Below are 16297 nucleotides of genomic sequence, written 5' to 3'. Positions count from 1 at the left end.
AGGTGCAAATTGATGAAGAAAGAAGCATTTGGAAAAATATAGTTAAAAGAAGAGACAGAATTATAGGCCACATACTAAGGCATCCTGGAATAGTCGCTTTAATATTGGAGGGACAGATAGAAGGGAAAAATTGTATAGGCAGGCAATGTTTGGAATATGTAAAACAAATTGTTAGGAATGTAGGATGTAGGGGTTGAACCGAAATGAAATGACTAGAACTAGATAGGGAATCTTGGAGACCTGCATCAAACCAGTCAAATGACTGAAGACAAAAAAAAAAGTGTAGAGTGTAATATTTTTTCACTTCATTCTCTTATGAATTTCATAGTACAATACTATATTTCACCATACATCTAATTTAACATTGTTAATTAAAAAAAAAAGAAGAGATTCACTATTTGGCCCAACCGAAAAAGTCATATAATATTCATTCAAAAAATTATCAGAAATCAATTATCATAATACCAGAGGTAATTTTAGGTTTACTATTATTTATTTGTTCATTATCATTTGCTAATTGCAATCTAGGATTAGATTTTGACTAAAATTTGATCTCATTGTCTTTTGAGCAGAATCTTGTTTTTCAATTTATGATATTTATCAATGTCACAAAGAACATTAATCAGTGTTACATAATAACTCATTAACAGACAAATAAGCATAATAATAAACATACTCATTGACTCTTTTACACTAATAATAGAAACGAAAATAAGGTTATTAACAATTACAGTAAAAAGAAAAATGAAAACCAATAGAATCAAAACATCTCACAATTCAAAAAAATGTAAAAATTATAAAAATTTAAAATAACAGGATAAAATCAAGTTTTCAACAGGTACACAAAAAAAAACCATCTTTCGCAAAGTAAACTCATCAAATAACACAATATCTCACGTATATACAAGGTAAAATATAAACACAGCAGATCACATGTATTTAAAGCTTCTCAACTTAGTTTAAAACTATACACATAATAATAATAGTTTAAAACAAAGCACTTTAGGTATATAAACCAACTCAAATAATCATACCCAAACATTAAAAAGACTTCTTCTATACACACATTTTTATTTACAAAAGCTCAGTAAATGCAGAAACAAGGTTTATTAATGTATATTTTATAGAGATAGCTGTTTATCCAGACTGTCTCTGAATTTATCTATCTTATGTCAGCTGTCTTTGAGATTAAATCTTTAGTGATAATTTCAAAACAGTGTATCTTCAATGTAATGCAGCCCTACTAAAATACACCAGTTGGCATCCAAAAAAATATTTAGTTTATGAAGTCAGATTTATTAACATAAGTCATACAAATAAATAAAATGTTTTAAATGTTGTATGGGCTAGCTAGTGGTTAACATGGCATCGCAAATCACTTGTTTAACAGTTGATACCCTTGAAGTCAAAGGTTCTGAGGTTCAAATCCTAGTAATAGTTAGTTGCTTTTGGATGGATTTGAATACTAGAGTGTAGATACCAGTGTTCTTTGGTGGTTGGGGTTTAATTAACCATACATCTTAGGAATGATCAGCCTGTGTCTGTGTAAGGGTACACCTCATTTACACATCATACATTTCATCCTCATCTCATTGGGTCATGGGGGGGTTTACTTATTGTTGAACAGATTGCAACATACTCATTAGAAAAAAAACAGAACTGTAATAAAATTATTCAAAAGCACAATTACTATTTTATTAAACTAATATTTTGTTAAAAAAAGATTACATGTGAAATACTATTATAGATTAGTTTTAAAACTAATTATAGATTAAAGTAATTATTATAGATTAAAGTAAAACACATTTAAAAAAAATTTAAATCTCAATATAAATTTCTAGTTTTGCTATTTTTATTGATTGAAGCAATAAATGGTATGAATGTTATCATATTGATGCTGCAACTGTTAATTTTTAAAAAATGGGATAATTTATAAAAGACAGAATCTAGCAACCTAAAAATAGTAAATAACTTCAAACTTGGATTTTGATAACCTTGAATGTTTTTATTTAATTTTCAGTTACCACAGCAAAATTACATTTATTTTGAGAACCTACCATTAAATAATAAGTTTTAACTGGTAAGAAGGTTATTCAGCGATTCAAAAATGTATTATCATAAGAATTAGCTAATATTCATAATGTAATGTATTTTTTCAGCTTTAGGTATTAAAACAAATGAACCTGCTTCCACATGGTATTGATACAAAAAATGTGCATGGCAAATTGAGTAAACTGTTTCTCACATTTTCATTACCTTAATATTAAATCTGTACAAAAGTGTTTGTATCTAACTATGGAGATTAATTGCATATATTTTCAGGTATAAAATCTCATCAAATGTCAAGTATTTCCTTACATTATATAGTATGCGCATAGAGATGTAATAAAAAAAGGAATTACCAAAATAATATAAAACTGGGCATAGCAGTATTTAGAAATGTTATACTTTTATGTTTATATTTAGAACTGTTTTGTATATATATATATATATATATATATATATATATATATAAATATATACAAAAAAACCCATGGATTTTAAAAATACCCATGTGAATTAGAGAATCTATAAATATTTGCATCATTTTAGACTTGTTTCAAATTGAGCTCTCAATAATCTCATACAAATGCCTGAATCCTATTTTGTTTGACCATGCCCAACACCTGTCGTTTTCTTTTCCTGTGTGACTAGATTCTACCAAACACATGGGTTTTTATATATATATATATATATATATATATATATATACACAACATACACCTGTAATGCCCACGTGCAATTCCCATAAACAGCGTAGTGCTCTTTTGTAAAGATGACAAATGTTTATTTGTAATTTTTTAAAAAGTAATGCACATCTGGAACTCCCATTATTGATATTACTATTCAATTGTTATTCAAGAAGATGGTTGCATAAGTAAGTTTGTATACTTCATTATAACAGAATCAAAGAAGGATAACAAAAACCTATGATGCTCTAGTAGTAGTTTTAGTATTTTGGAAAAACAGTATGTAAAATGTTTTGTTTTATGTACAAAAATTTTTTTGAATGATTTTGATTGGTTTTATAGTTTGCACTTTATTTCACCCATTTCTTTAGATTTAATACAGTTCATAATTTACATTACTGATCAGTACATTCTATAAGAAATGTTTTGGGAGTAGCAGAACTTAACTACTATATAAGATGTGGCATGACATCATGCAAAACACAAAAACAATCTACCCTAGGTAAACGTTAGACTCAGATATTATGCATTTGTATTAAACAAATACTACATTTAATATAATATTAATATTATTCAATAAATAATATTCTCCCCTTTAATGATTAATTATTAATTATTACAATGTGATTTTTAATTGACAACCATCCTCTAAGAATTTAAATTAAAAATGGGTTGAATGAGATTCTGAGACAGGAAGAGCTAGAAACTTGAAATATGACATTGATATTATAAGCCCTTAGGTAACAAGCTACTGTGAATGGATCTTTTCATCATATATAAGGAGACAAAAAGGGGTGTACACAAATGTAGAGAAAAGTTATTGAAATTCATCTCATGACAGTTGAAAATGAGTTATGAAAAGTTAAGAAAGTTTAAAATAATTACTGAAGAATCCTACAATCTTGTCTTCAGTCAGAGAAAGCAGCATGATAGTGAGGAAAAAGGCATAAACAATTGAAGTAAACATGTGCCATAATCATTGAAAAATCTTCATAATAATAATCATCAGTTTTGACCAAAGAACATGCTTCACAACCATATTAAATTAAGATTCTACACCAATTCAGAATTGGTAACTTATTTGATTATAACTCAGACATTTTGAATTCAAAAGAAACTGATGCTTGGTAGACTCTAGTCACACTTTTTTCAGGCATTCACACTGATTCAGGCATTTGTATGAGATTATTGAGAGCTCAATTTGAAAAAAGTCTAAAATGATGTAAATATTTATAGATTCTCTATTTCACATCGTTATTTTTAACATGTTGAACAAATAATAAAACTTTGAAATGGATGGTAACCCTTTGTATGAGATTATTGAGAGCTCAATTTGAAAAAAAGTCTAAAATGATGTAAATATTTATAGATTCTCTATTTCACATCTTTATTTTTAACATGTTGAACAAATAATAAAACTTTGAAATGGATGGTAACTATGAGATTCTATGAAAATTTATTACATGAGTTCTTATTGTTAAGAGAATAAAAATGGAATAAGGGTTTTGTGTTTCCAGTTTCTATTCCAGAAGAACTGGAAATATTAAACAAAAGCATTTCACCTGCAGGATAAAACAATGTTATCAGATAAACAACATACATATCAGATATTCATATATTCATAGAACAAATCTCCAATTGACTTTACTGTGCAAATTCTGTATTTGTTTAAAGTGCAAAATGTTTTCATAAATTTGAAAGGTAGAGAGTCACAAAACAAATAATATAGAAATTTAGTATCTTTTTTGTCTGTTTAAGATAATAATACTAGTAGAAGTACTATAAAATATAAACAAATAATATATATAATAAATAAATATATAAATAAAATATAAAAAAATGTAGCATAAAAATAAAATAAAAAAGTGTTATGTAAATTAAACCATAAAATAAGATATAGAGCTAATACAGAATCTTATAGATATTGAGAAAGAAAGTTTGATATTGAGTATGTACATGAAAAGTCTGGGAGATGTTGAAAAGTAAAGAGATAGAAAAATAGATTTGAAGAGTTTTGTAAAGGTAGGAGAAGAGAAGATAGGTTTCACTGGTCAGAAGAATTGGTTGAACAGGATAGTTTGCTCACTCTTGTAACTATGGTGGCATTATTTTTGTAGAGCCCAAACATCACTGTGCATTTTACTTTATAGATTAATAGACATTTAAAGATTAATAATATTTTCTATAAATTTCATATTAACAGAATAATTTATAAAAGTATAAAAGATATAAAGGTTTGTAAGGATGTACAGCTGGGGACATCCCAACCCCACAAGGGAAGACACCTGCCTTGTGACGCTTCCGGTCACCACAACACCACCCTCGTTTCTCCCTGGTGGGCTTTAACGGGAGTCGTCTTTCGCCCTCTAACTTTTTACATCTCACAGTAATAAGCCAGGCCTCGATGTAATAAGGGATGCCAGTAATAAGGGATGCCCAACTTTTGCCTTCGCTGTAGGCCTCATTCGGACATCTTGAATGTCCTACATCATTGCCCTCTGAACTAACTAACCGAGTTCACGGAAGCATGAACCCTGCGCCTAGTTCTATTTTTACTGAGCCACTTTCTTGTAATGTCTCAAGATTTTGAGGCAAATTGAAAAACAACAAAAATTTAGTCCTAGTTCCCCTAGTAAACTCAACTTCAGTTCATACCCCTAACTTGGTTAATTGATGGACTCAAGTCTGGTCTACAAGGGAGAGGAGGACAGATCTCCTACTCCCACTCAGCTCCATCGCAGAGTCCCGCGTGACATTTACTTCACTTACTACCATCGTTGAGATGCCACTACACCTCACGGCTGCATAGGAATCCATACCCTCGGCAGTGCAGTTGTTGTTCCGCCAACAGCTAACATTCAAATAATAATCACCACAATTTCTATCTTACCGTGGCTCGATGCCAACACGCCTACCTTCGGCCAATCAACTGCCCAGGAAATCTCTAGCCACCTGGGGTGCTACATTACTATAATTACTATACCCCTTCAGCCATCCTGCTCAAGGCGAGGAAACGGAGGAAGCCAGCCACAACAGTCCAATAGGATTCCTGTACTGAAAGTTCTAACTAACAACAATGGGGTCCAAATCATCCAAGCTTAACAACAACGTGATGCGTGTCAGAGGCCTGCCAAATGAAGATGTACAGATGGGGACAGTTTGATTTGTTACAAAACACTTTAATCAGTTGATTTCATCGAATTTTTCACACATAGTTATTTAAGGTTAAGTGTTATGCTCAGCCTGGTTGTGGCTGCTTGATAAGTTGCAGCAGCTTTATTTTCCTGATTCATAAAAACAGTAATGTGGTGAACTTAAATTTGGTGATTGAAGGAGATAATAAGCTCTTTAAGATTGTCTATTGTCTAACTATTAGATTGTATACATTAATATACTTGACCTGTCAGGTATGACAGCATGGAATCATATGGATGGAACAAAGCATATGAGTATCTAATCCTTATTTCTGTAAATTGACCAATGAATAGGTTACAAAATTAAAATAAATGATCACCGTTAATTGTCTTCTGAAAAAAAGATTTTGTGAGTCTACAATATGATTATTGTAAAGTTGAATTGTAGGCTCATACTCTTAAATTTTGATTGTAAGAATCTTATAAACAAATTGTAAGAAGGATTTCAGATAGTCACAGTCATGGAATCTAGAAAAGATTCAGCAAATGAATCAAAGTTTCAACTGTAAATAACGTAATATCAATCCACCTTCAACATTTTAAAAAAATAATCCATTTTTGAGATGAATAATAACAAACTACAGAGTATTGTTTACTAACAATTCAACTTCATGCATAGTGAATTTCTGGATGCTCTGTGTATAGATGAAAGCAACAGGATGGTTGGAAAAGAAATTGTGAAGTAAGTTGAGTTTACAGATAACCAGGAATTGTCAAGAAATAGAGAGAAGATCAACTAAATGCTTAGATAGAAATAATAGAGCAATACAGGATTAAATTTAATGAACAAATTATGAAAGTAATCCTATTGTTGAAGAACCAACTTTTGGAGTGTTGATAAGAGAACATCCATGGAAAAAGCAAAAGTTTTATCTGGGAAATATAGAAGAGAATTCATGGCTAGATTTATTAATATGTGCTGACTTTAAAATTAGAACAATATGTTTCTCCAGAGATATAATATCATTATTATTGTATAAATCTGTTTGTAATAATAATACAAATATTAGTCCAAAAACCTCACTTAATAAACAAATTGTTCTGTAGCACAAATATTACATGAATTTAAAGTAAAGTTATAAAAACCAAAAGTGAAGACGATTCTTCTTACTGATCATATACTTCCATCCAGTATTTTATACTGCAACCATATCGGATGCAGTATATTATGCAGTATATTATTGGTGCAACCATATCGGAGAGGTATCTGTTGAGAGCCAGACTAAGAAATGATTCCTGAAAGAGGGCAGCAGCTCTTTCAGTAGTTGTTAGGGGCGTAAGTCACAACGACTTAAACGGCCATATCAACATCACTCAGTCCTCTGAGTACTGCGCAGCTGAAAGCAATGGAAAACTACAGCTGTTTTTTTTTCCAAGAAAATGTGGCTCTGCATTTTCAAAAGCAATAATGGAGGCGCCTTCCTTGGTAAAATATTCCGGAGGTAAAATAGTCCCCCGTTCGGATCTCCGGGTGGGGACTACTAAGGAAGGAGTCACCAGAAAAGTAAAAAATAACATTCTACGAGTCGGAGCGTGGAATGTTAGAAGCTTAAAAAAGGTTGGTAGGCTAGAGAATTTAAAAAGGGAAATGGATAGGGTAAACGTGGATATAGTAGGAATTAGTGAGGTTCGGGGGGAAGAGGAAGGCGACTTTTGGTCGGGTGACTTTAGAGTAATTAACTCAGCGTCAAATAATGGGCAGGCAGGAGTACGTTTCGTGATGAACAAGAAAATAGGGAGGAGAGTGGAGTATTTCAAGACGCATAGCGATAGAGTCATTGTAATAAGGATAAATTCAAAACCTAAACCGACAACGATTGTTAACGTCTATATGCCTACAAGCGCCCATGATGATGATGAGGTAGAATGTGTATACGAAGAGATTGATGAAGCAATTAAACACGTAAAAGGAGATGAAAATTTAATAATAGTTGGAGATTGGAATGCAAGCATTGGAAAAGGCAAGGAAGGAAATATAGTGGGTGAATACGGGCTGGGCAAAAGGAATGAAAGAGGGGACCGACTTATAGAGTTTTGCACGAAGTATAATTTAGTAATTGCCAACACCCAATTTAAAAATCATAATAGAAGAATATACACTTGGAAAAAGCCAGGCGATACTGCAAGGTATCAGATAGATTATATCATGGTTAAGCAAAGATTTAGAAATCAACTCGTGGACTGCAAAACTTACCCTGGAGCAGACATTGATAGCGACCATAATTTGGTGATAATGAAATGTAGATTGGGGTTTAAAAACCTGAAGAAAAGGTGTCAGATGAATCGGTGGAATTTAGAGAAGCTTGAGGAAGAGGAGGTAAAGAAGATTTTTGAGGAGGACATCGCAAGAGGTCTGAGTAAAAAAGATAAGATAGAAAATGTAGAAGAAGAATGGGAGAATGTTAAAAAGGAAATTCTTAAATCAGCAGAAGCAAACTTAGGCGGAATAAAGAGAACTGGTAGAAAACCTTGGGTTTCAGACGATATATTGCAGCTGATGGATGAACGTAGAAAATATAAGAATGCTAGTGATGAAGAAAGTAAAAGGAACTATCGGCAATTAAGAAATGCTATAAACAGGAAGTGCAAACTGGCGAAAGAAGAGTGGATTAAAGAAAAGTGTTCAGAAGTGGAAAGAGAAATGAACATTGGTAAAATAGACGGAGCATACAGGAAAGTTAAGGAAAATTTTGGGGTACATAAATTAAAATGTAATAATGTGTTAAACAAAGATGGTACACCTATATATAATACGAAAGGTAAAGTCGATAGATGGGTGGAATATATTGAAGAGTTATACAGAGGAAATGAATTAGAAAATGGTGTTATAGAGGAAGAAGAGGAAGTTGAGGAGGATGAAATGGGAGAAACAATACTGAGATCTGAATTTAAGAGAGCATTAAAAGATTTAAATGGCAGAAAGGCTCCTGGAATAGACGGAATACCTGTAGAATTACTGCGCAATGCAGGGGAGGAGGCGATTGATAGATTATACAAACTGGTGTGTAATATTTATGAAAAAGGGGAATTTCCGTCAGACTTCAAAAAAAGTGTTATAGTAATGATACCAAAGAAATCAGGGACAGATAAATGTGAAGAATACAGAACAATTAGTTTAACTAGTCACGCATCAAAAATCTTAACTAGAATTCTATACAGAAGAATTGAGAGGAGAGTGGAGGAAGTGTTAGGAGAAGACCAATTTGGTTTCAGGAAAAGTATAGGGACAAGGGAAGCAATTTTAGGCCTCAGATTAATAGTAGAAGGAAGATTAAAGAAAAACAAACCAACATACTTGGCGTTTATAGACCTAGAAAAGGCATTCGATAACGTAGACTGGAATAAAATGTTCAGCATTTTAAAAAAATTAGGGTTCAAATACAGAGATAGAAGAACAATTGCTAACATGTACAGGAACCAAACAGCAACAGTAGCAATTGAAGAACATAAGAAAGAACCCATAATAAGAAAGGGAGTCCGACAAGGATGTTCTCTATCTCCGTTACTTTTTAATCTTTACATGGAACTAGCAGTTAATGATGTTAAAGAACAATTTAGATTCGGAGTAACAGTACAAGGTGAAAAGATAAAGATGCTACGATTTGCTGATGATATAGTAATTCTAGCCGAGAATAAAAAGGACTTAGAAGAAACAATGAACGGCATAGATGAAGTCCTACGCAAGAACTATCGCATGAAAATAAACAAGAACAAAACAAAAGTAATGAAATGTAGTAGAAATAACAAAGATGGACCGCTGAATGTGAAAATAGGAGGAGAAAAGATTATGGAGGTAGAAGAATTTTGTTATTTGGGAAGTAGAATTACTAAAGATGGACGAAGCAGGAGCGATACAAAATGCCGCATAGCACAAGCTAAACGAGCCTTCAGTAAGAAATATAAGTTGTTTAGATCAAAAATTAATTTAATTGTCAGGAAAAGATTTTTGAAAGTGTATGTTTGGAGTGTCGCTTTATATGGAAGTGAAACTTGGACAATCGGAGTATCTGAGAAGAAAAGGTTAGAAGCTTTTGAAATGTGGTGCTATAGGAGAATGTTAAAAATCAGATGGGTGGATAAAGTGACAAATGAGGAGGTATTGCGGCAAATAGATGAAGAAAGAAGCATTTGGAAAAATATAGTTAAAAGAAGAGACAGACTTATAGGCCACATACTAAGGCATCCTGGAATAGTCGCTTTAATTTTGGAAGGACAGGTAGAAGGGAAAAATTGTGTAGGCAGGCCACGTTTGGAATATGTAAAACAAATTGTTAGGGATGTAGGATGTAGAGGGTATACTGAAATGAAACGACTAGCACTAGATAGGGAATCTTGGAGAGCTGCATCAAACCAGTCAAATGACTGAAGACAAAAAAAAAAAAAAAAAAAAATTTAACCCCCCAGAAAATCATGTTTTCATTAAAAAAATATGTATATATATACTGTATAATAAATTATCTAATAGCAAACTTTGGTTATCTGTTAACCATTATTGATTCCCAATAATTTTTCTCGTAAATACTTTTTATAACCTTTTAACAAGTACTAGTGAATCTAAGAAATGCCTTTAAAGTATGAGATTCAGAGAAGAGAAATTCCTGTTATTCACCTCCTCATGGTTGAGAAGGGAGCAACAACTGTATACATGAACAATTGTTAATATATACTAACTGCTAGCAAATGAAGGGACTGAGACACTCCTGGTATAAGAACTTGCCATTGCAAGTACCAACAGCCTCATCAGAGAGCAGATGAGCAATGATGAGTACATATTACTATCCTGGTAATGGGAAACCAACTCCAATGTGGTGGAACTTCTTCAAGAAGTAAATGGTATTAGAATACAGAAAAGCGACAGAAAGCCACTGTATTAAAGATCTCAGTGATAATTCATTGCATGGAGTTAAATAGCTTCTCATTTGGATTTCCTGGGGAAGCAATAAAAAATGTTAAAGGATTGTATACGAACTTGGAATGCCAAGACTTTGTTAAAGACTGGAAAGTTAGAGAATTCCTAGAGGGAAATGAAGATAAATAAAATGGATTTACAAGTATTAGGGGTGACTGAAGTAAGGTGAAAAGAATGAGGTAAAGTGAAGAGTGGAGGATACCATGTTCTATTCTGAAAGAAAAATAAACTAAGTGACAATAATTATCAGAACTGAAATAGCAAAATGGATTCAGAAAGTATGATATATAAATGATAGATTAATATCATTAAGGAATGGGATGCTACCAAAAGATTTAGTTATAGTACAACATTTATTTTCATTTCATTTACAAGATTACATTCACTTCATATTTAACAAGATTTAATTATGTCAACATCAAATTATGAAAAACATACTGAAGAGTTGTATGAAAGTATTGATGATGTAATAAAATCAGAAAAGAAATACTGTAAGGTACTGAGGGTGACTGGAATGCTATGGTTAGAGATGAAGAGAGAAGTGTTGTAGGAAAATTTGTCTTTGGAGTAAGGAATCGAAGGGTGAACAGATTAGTACAATTTTACCAAGAGAAAAAATTATTTATAACCAATACCTGGTTCAAAAATCACAGAAGGAGGAAGTATACTTGGGTATCTCCTTGAGGACCAAGCTCACTATCAGATAGTCCATATTGACTAGTTGATGAAAGGTATAGAAATTGCATTAAGAAAGCACCTGGTAACCCATTACCGGGTGAAGACATCAATAGTGGTCATGTGGTATTTAAGATTGAAATGAGAATAACTTTAAAGAAGGTAGGGAAAGAAAAGGTAGTTAAGATATTGAACTTAGAAAATTGAAGAATTGTATTTTTTGAGACACAGCTCCTGATGATTGATTCGGCTCCGTACGATTCACAGAGTTCCTGGCAGTTCACTCGGCTCTGTACCACACGTAGCTCCTGGTGGCTCACTTGGCTCCATCCACACTATATAAGCCGGCTCCACACTAGAATCTGGCAGTCTCGATCCATCATTTGAGGACTCGTTTTGTTACAACTCATCATTAATAATATATATATATACTAGCGTACCCCGTCGCGACTTCGCTCACAATATAGATGTAGCCTTTACTCGCAATGCTTTTTTAATAGCAAAATTATTTTATTATGAATAAAAAATATTTAATCAACAATATTATATTTAGATTTTCATTACATCCTGATTAAACAGTAAATAAAAGTTTTTATGAAAAATACTGAAGGAATATACGATAAACAATGAATTGTTGCCCAAAACTTAAATAAAGGAAAACAAAAAAGGAAGATAAGAAAATTGAACAATATTAATATATGTTAGACCAATCCATTTTATGAATGAATTAAAATAGCTCAATATAAAAGTCCAATAAAGATAAACAAAAAATTTATTACAATCCCAAATCTAGCATCGACATCGCGGCTTCACCCGTGCTCTATGGTTATTTGAGCTTCCCGTCACGATCAGAGGGTCATGGTTTGCTTCGCTCTCCCTTCCCGTTTTCCTTTCCTTCTCCCGTTTCTTTTTCCCTTACTTCCTTTTCCCCTTGCTCTTTTCTCTTTTCCCTTTCCATTTCCTCTTCCCGTTTTTCTTTTTTCCATTTTCCCCTTCTTCCCTTTCTCCCTTCTTCAACGCGCGTAAATCGGTCCAGTAGTTTTTTAGTCTATAGTGAGACACATATCGGAAACATTGCAATGGAATCCTAAAATACTTAGTATAGCGTATGTTGCTTTTACGTCCAACAGATAGCGCTGTTAACACGAAATTTAGTTTTTTTTCGATTTGAACCCCTTAAAATCAAAATTTCGTAAAATCCTTTCTTATTACACGCCTACTTAAAGGTAGGAAGGTACCCTGAAAATTTCAAGTCTCTACCTATAATAGTTTTGTTTGTACGTTGATTATGAGTCAGTGAATCAGTCAGAACATTCTCTTTTATATAATACATATATATGTATGTCCGTGTGAATTACATAATCAAAAACTATAATATATATTATAAATCACGTAAAACTTTTTATTTATTCAAATGGACCAGCAAATAATCAACCATATAAATAATTAAACCTAACCGAGTTACTTTACCAAGGCGGAAATTATTTCATCATAGGTTTTGGTTCTCCGACCGCATATATTACATGCAATTTTCAAGAATCATCATCTTTGGTCTTCCAGCATCGCGAATATAATCTACAACTTTGAAGAAACCATTTTCAGTACTCCAACCGCGGATATCATCGGAAAATTTGAAAATCATCATTTGGTCTTCCAGAACCGTGGATATAATCTAAAACTTTTCATGAATCTTCATATACAACAAACTTTATATTACCAGGGATTGCAACAAGTATATCTACAACATTATTTATCGTAATATTTTTTAATTAATATATTTTAAATATAATTTACACTCTTTCATCATTATTGCAATATCATTTAATTTATTTCAAATTTAATTTACATTAATTTAAGTTATTATTATGGAAAAGGAGCAATTAATTAAACAAAGAGGGTCAGTAAAGGCCTCTATGACCAAAATTGGCACATTTACTGAAAAAGTTGATCCTTCACTAGGTGATAGTCACGTCTTGCAAATTAAGTTAAGGAATCTTCTTGATTTACAAAGCAAATATGACATCATTCAATCAAAAATTGAAATGGACTTTGATGATGGTGTTTTATCATTGGATCGGGAAAAGGTCAAGGAAGACTTGTGTACTACAGAATGTAAATTACAACAGTTAATAAATAATAATAATGAGTATAAATAATCTAATAAAGAAATTAATTCAAATACAATATTTAAACAAATACAACTACAACCAATTAATATACCTGTATTCAGAGGTAATGTGTAAGAGTGACAGCACTATTTTAATATATTTATTGATTTAATACATAATAGAGATGATTTAATTAATATTAAAAAATTACACATCTACATTCTTCTTTGAAGGATGAACCCTAAGCTATCATTAAAAATCTGCCAATAACTAACGAAAATTATTTTATTGCTCTAGAATTATTGAAGGTACGATTTGATAACAAATATATAATTGCATTTCATAAAATGCTGAAGGCATTTTAAGAACAGATTCTACAAAAAGAGATTCTGTAGATACTTCATCCAAATTTATTAATGAAATTTCCTCAAATGTGAATTTGCTTGAAGCAGTGCAACTTCCTGTAAACAAGTATAAATAAATTTATTGTCATCCAACTTCTAACATAAAAATTGGACTACAGTACTTCAAGATTATGGAACGAAAATTATCAAATGAAAGGTTTTCCACCTTTAAAGAATTTCTTAATTTGACGCGTTAACTTCTCGAAAATAATAATACACTCACTCAGGGGCGTACGCAAGGGGGGTTACCGGGTTTGAACCTTGAAGATTTAAGTACTTTTCAATATTAAGCCTACATAAAATAAACATACTATAAATTTACACATATATATTTGAGTATCTTTTTAAAAATCCATCTATTCTCTCCTCTAATTTTTCACTGTCAGAGTAATAAAATCTATCGACATAAGATCCAGTCCGCCGCCCTTCCTTTTCAATAATTTAATCTTCGTACTCTGAGCTGCGGCACGTACAGTACACCACTCAACGTGCGACACAATAGTCGTCATTCAACTTTTTGAGAAGGCGGCAGTGCTCTCACTGGCGCGGTGGGTGTCAAAGCATATACCCCCCTTGTCGACTGAAAGAGAGGAAAGACCGTCACAAAGCCGTCCCGCTTATTAAGAAGGTACGATAATAATACCGACACCACATTAACTTACTTGTTGTGAAACATATTGTCGGGACAGATCTGCAGCGGCAGCAGTGCATATTTGAACATTGAATATTTGTACATTGTCGAGCGGTATTCACTCGTTAGTCTGAGTTCAGATTTTGTTGTGGAACGTTCGTTTAACGTTTTGTGCATTTCGCAGTTCATATTTTTAAATAGAAACTTCACATTATCGTTCCGTGTTCTTTAATATGTCTAATCGACCTCAAAGTTCAATTTAAAAATTTTTTAGTAAATGTTCGCATGCCGGTAGTGATTTTTGTAACGTCAGTGAAAATTTCACATTGACAAACATTTCTTCACTGCCGCAGCGTAACGATGCTGTCGTAAACGTTCATTTTCTTACAGCTTTATGTGCGATAGCAATTCCGATATCTTGCTGCTAGGCTAACTTACGTATTGACTGATGGACTTTCAGCCTTAGCATCCTAAATATCAAGCAGCTTCTTTTCGTTTAGTTTAGGTGGTATTTCACTTCGATCAGCGTCTTCAACAGAGCCTTTTGTCCAAAACATTTTTCGATAACAGTGTAACAAGACTGGTATAGTGGGCCTGAATAACGGATTCCTACAAATTATTACGTAAATAAAAATTAATATAATGATTGGGGAATCTAGAAAGGGACAAAAAGGAGAATCCTTTTTGCATACAATAGGTCTGTTTTACAATTGTCTTTTGTAATACTATCCCTTAACACACAATTCACACCTGTTGTACGGTGAGAAGCTTGGAATTTATAGGAACAAAGTCTCTGTTGACTCTTCTCACGCTTCGACTTGGGTCCGATCCTACAAGTAAAGGGGCTAACAGTATAAATAGCCCAGTAAGACCAGCTAAAAGGTCAGTTCGACGGAAATCCGTGAACCGGTCTGCGAGGCATTACGACGTCGGTCCCGCAAGGACAGTTCTGCGAGGAGAGGCTGTGAGTTGTGTGGAGTTGTGATTTTGTCAGAGACTTCTGCAAACCAGTCTGCGAGACGTACGACGACGGTCCAGCGTGGAGAGTCACAGTTGTGAGTCTGCGAGACGTCAGTCCAGCGAGGAGAGTATCTAGTTCGATATGATTACGGTAACGCCACGAGTCATTCAGTAACCAAGAAAGTACTATCGGTGAGCTACAGTAAAACTAAAAGTGTATATCCGAAAGATATAATGAAATAGACTTCATTCATAAACTTTTAAGATGGACAACAAAAGGTATTTGCAAGTGAATTTTATAAGAGTGCTTGTTAACGTAAGACTGTGGTTAAAACTAGCGGTTTCTTTGTTAATGGGTCTAAATACTAGTTTTCTGTTTATATACCTGGAATAAATTCCGAACGATTATTTATTTTAAACTCTTATGTGTAATCTGTATTTATTTTTTCTTACTATTGACAATACTATCACTGTATGATGTGTTGTTGTTTACATGTAATAATTTTGATTGTTGTCTTTGTTGATCACGTTATGTATTTTTGTCGTTTTTATGTCATGCTTACTGTTTTGATTATGTTGTGTTTCATGTCATAAAATTATCGTTTACTACTATATTTCTGATTATTATTGTTGTAATTACTATATTAACATTTGTGTTCATTAACTGTTTTATTATTGTCACTTATT

The sequence above is a fragment of the Lycorma delicatula genome, chromosome 1 (genome assembly GCF_047948215.1).
Source record: "Lycorma delicatula isolate Av1 chromosome 1, ASM4794821v1, whole genome shotgun sequence".
NCBI lineage: Eukaryota > Metazoa > Arthropoda > Insecta > Hemiptera > Fulgoridae > Lycorma > Lycorma delicatula.
Note: the sequence above shows the minus strand (reverse complement) of the source record.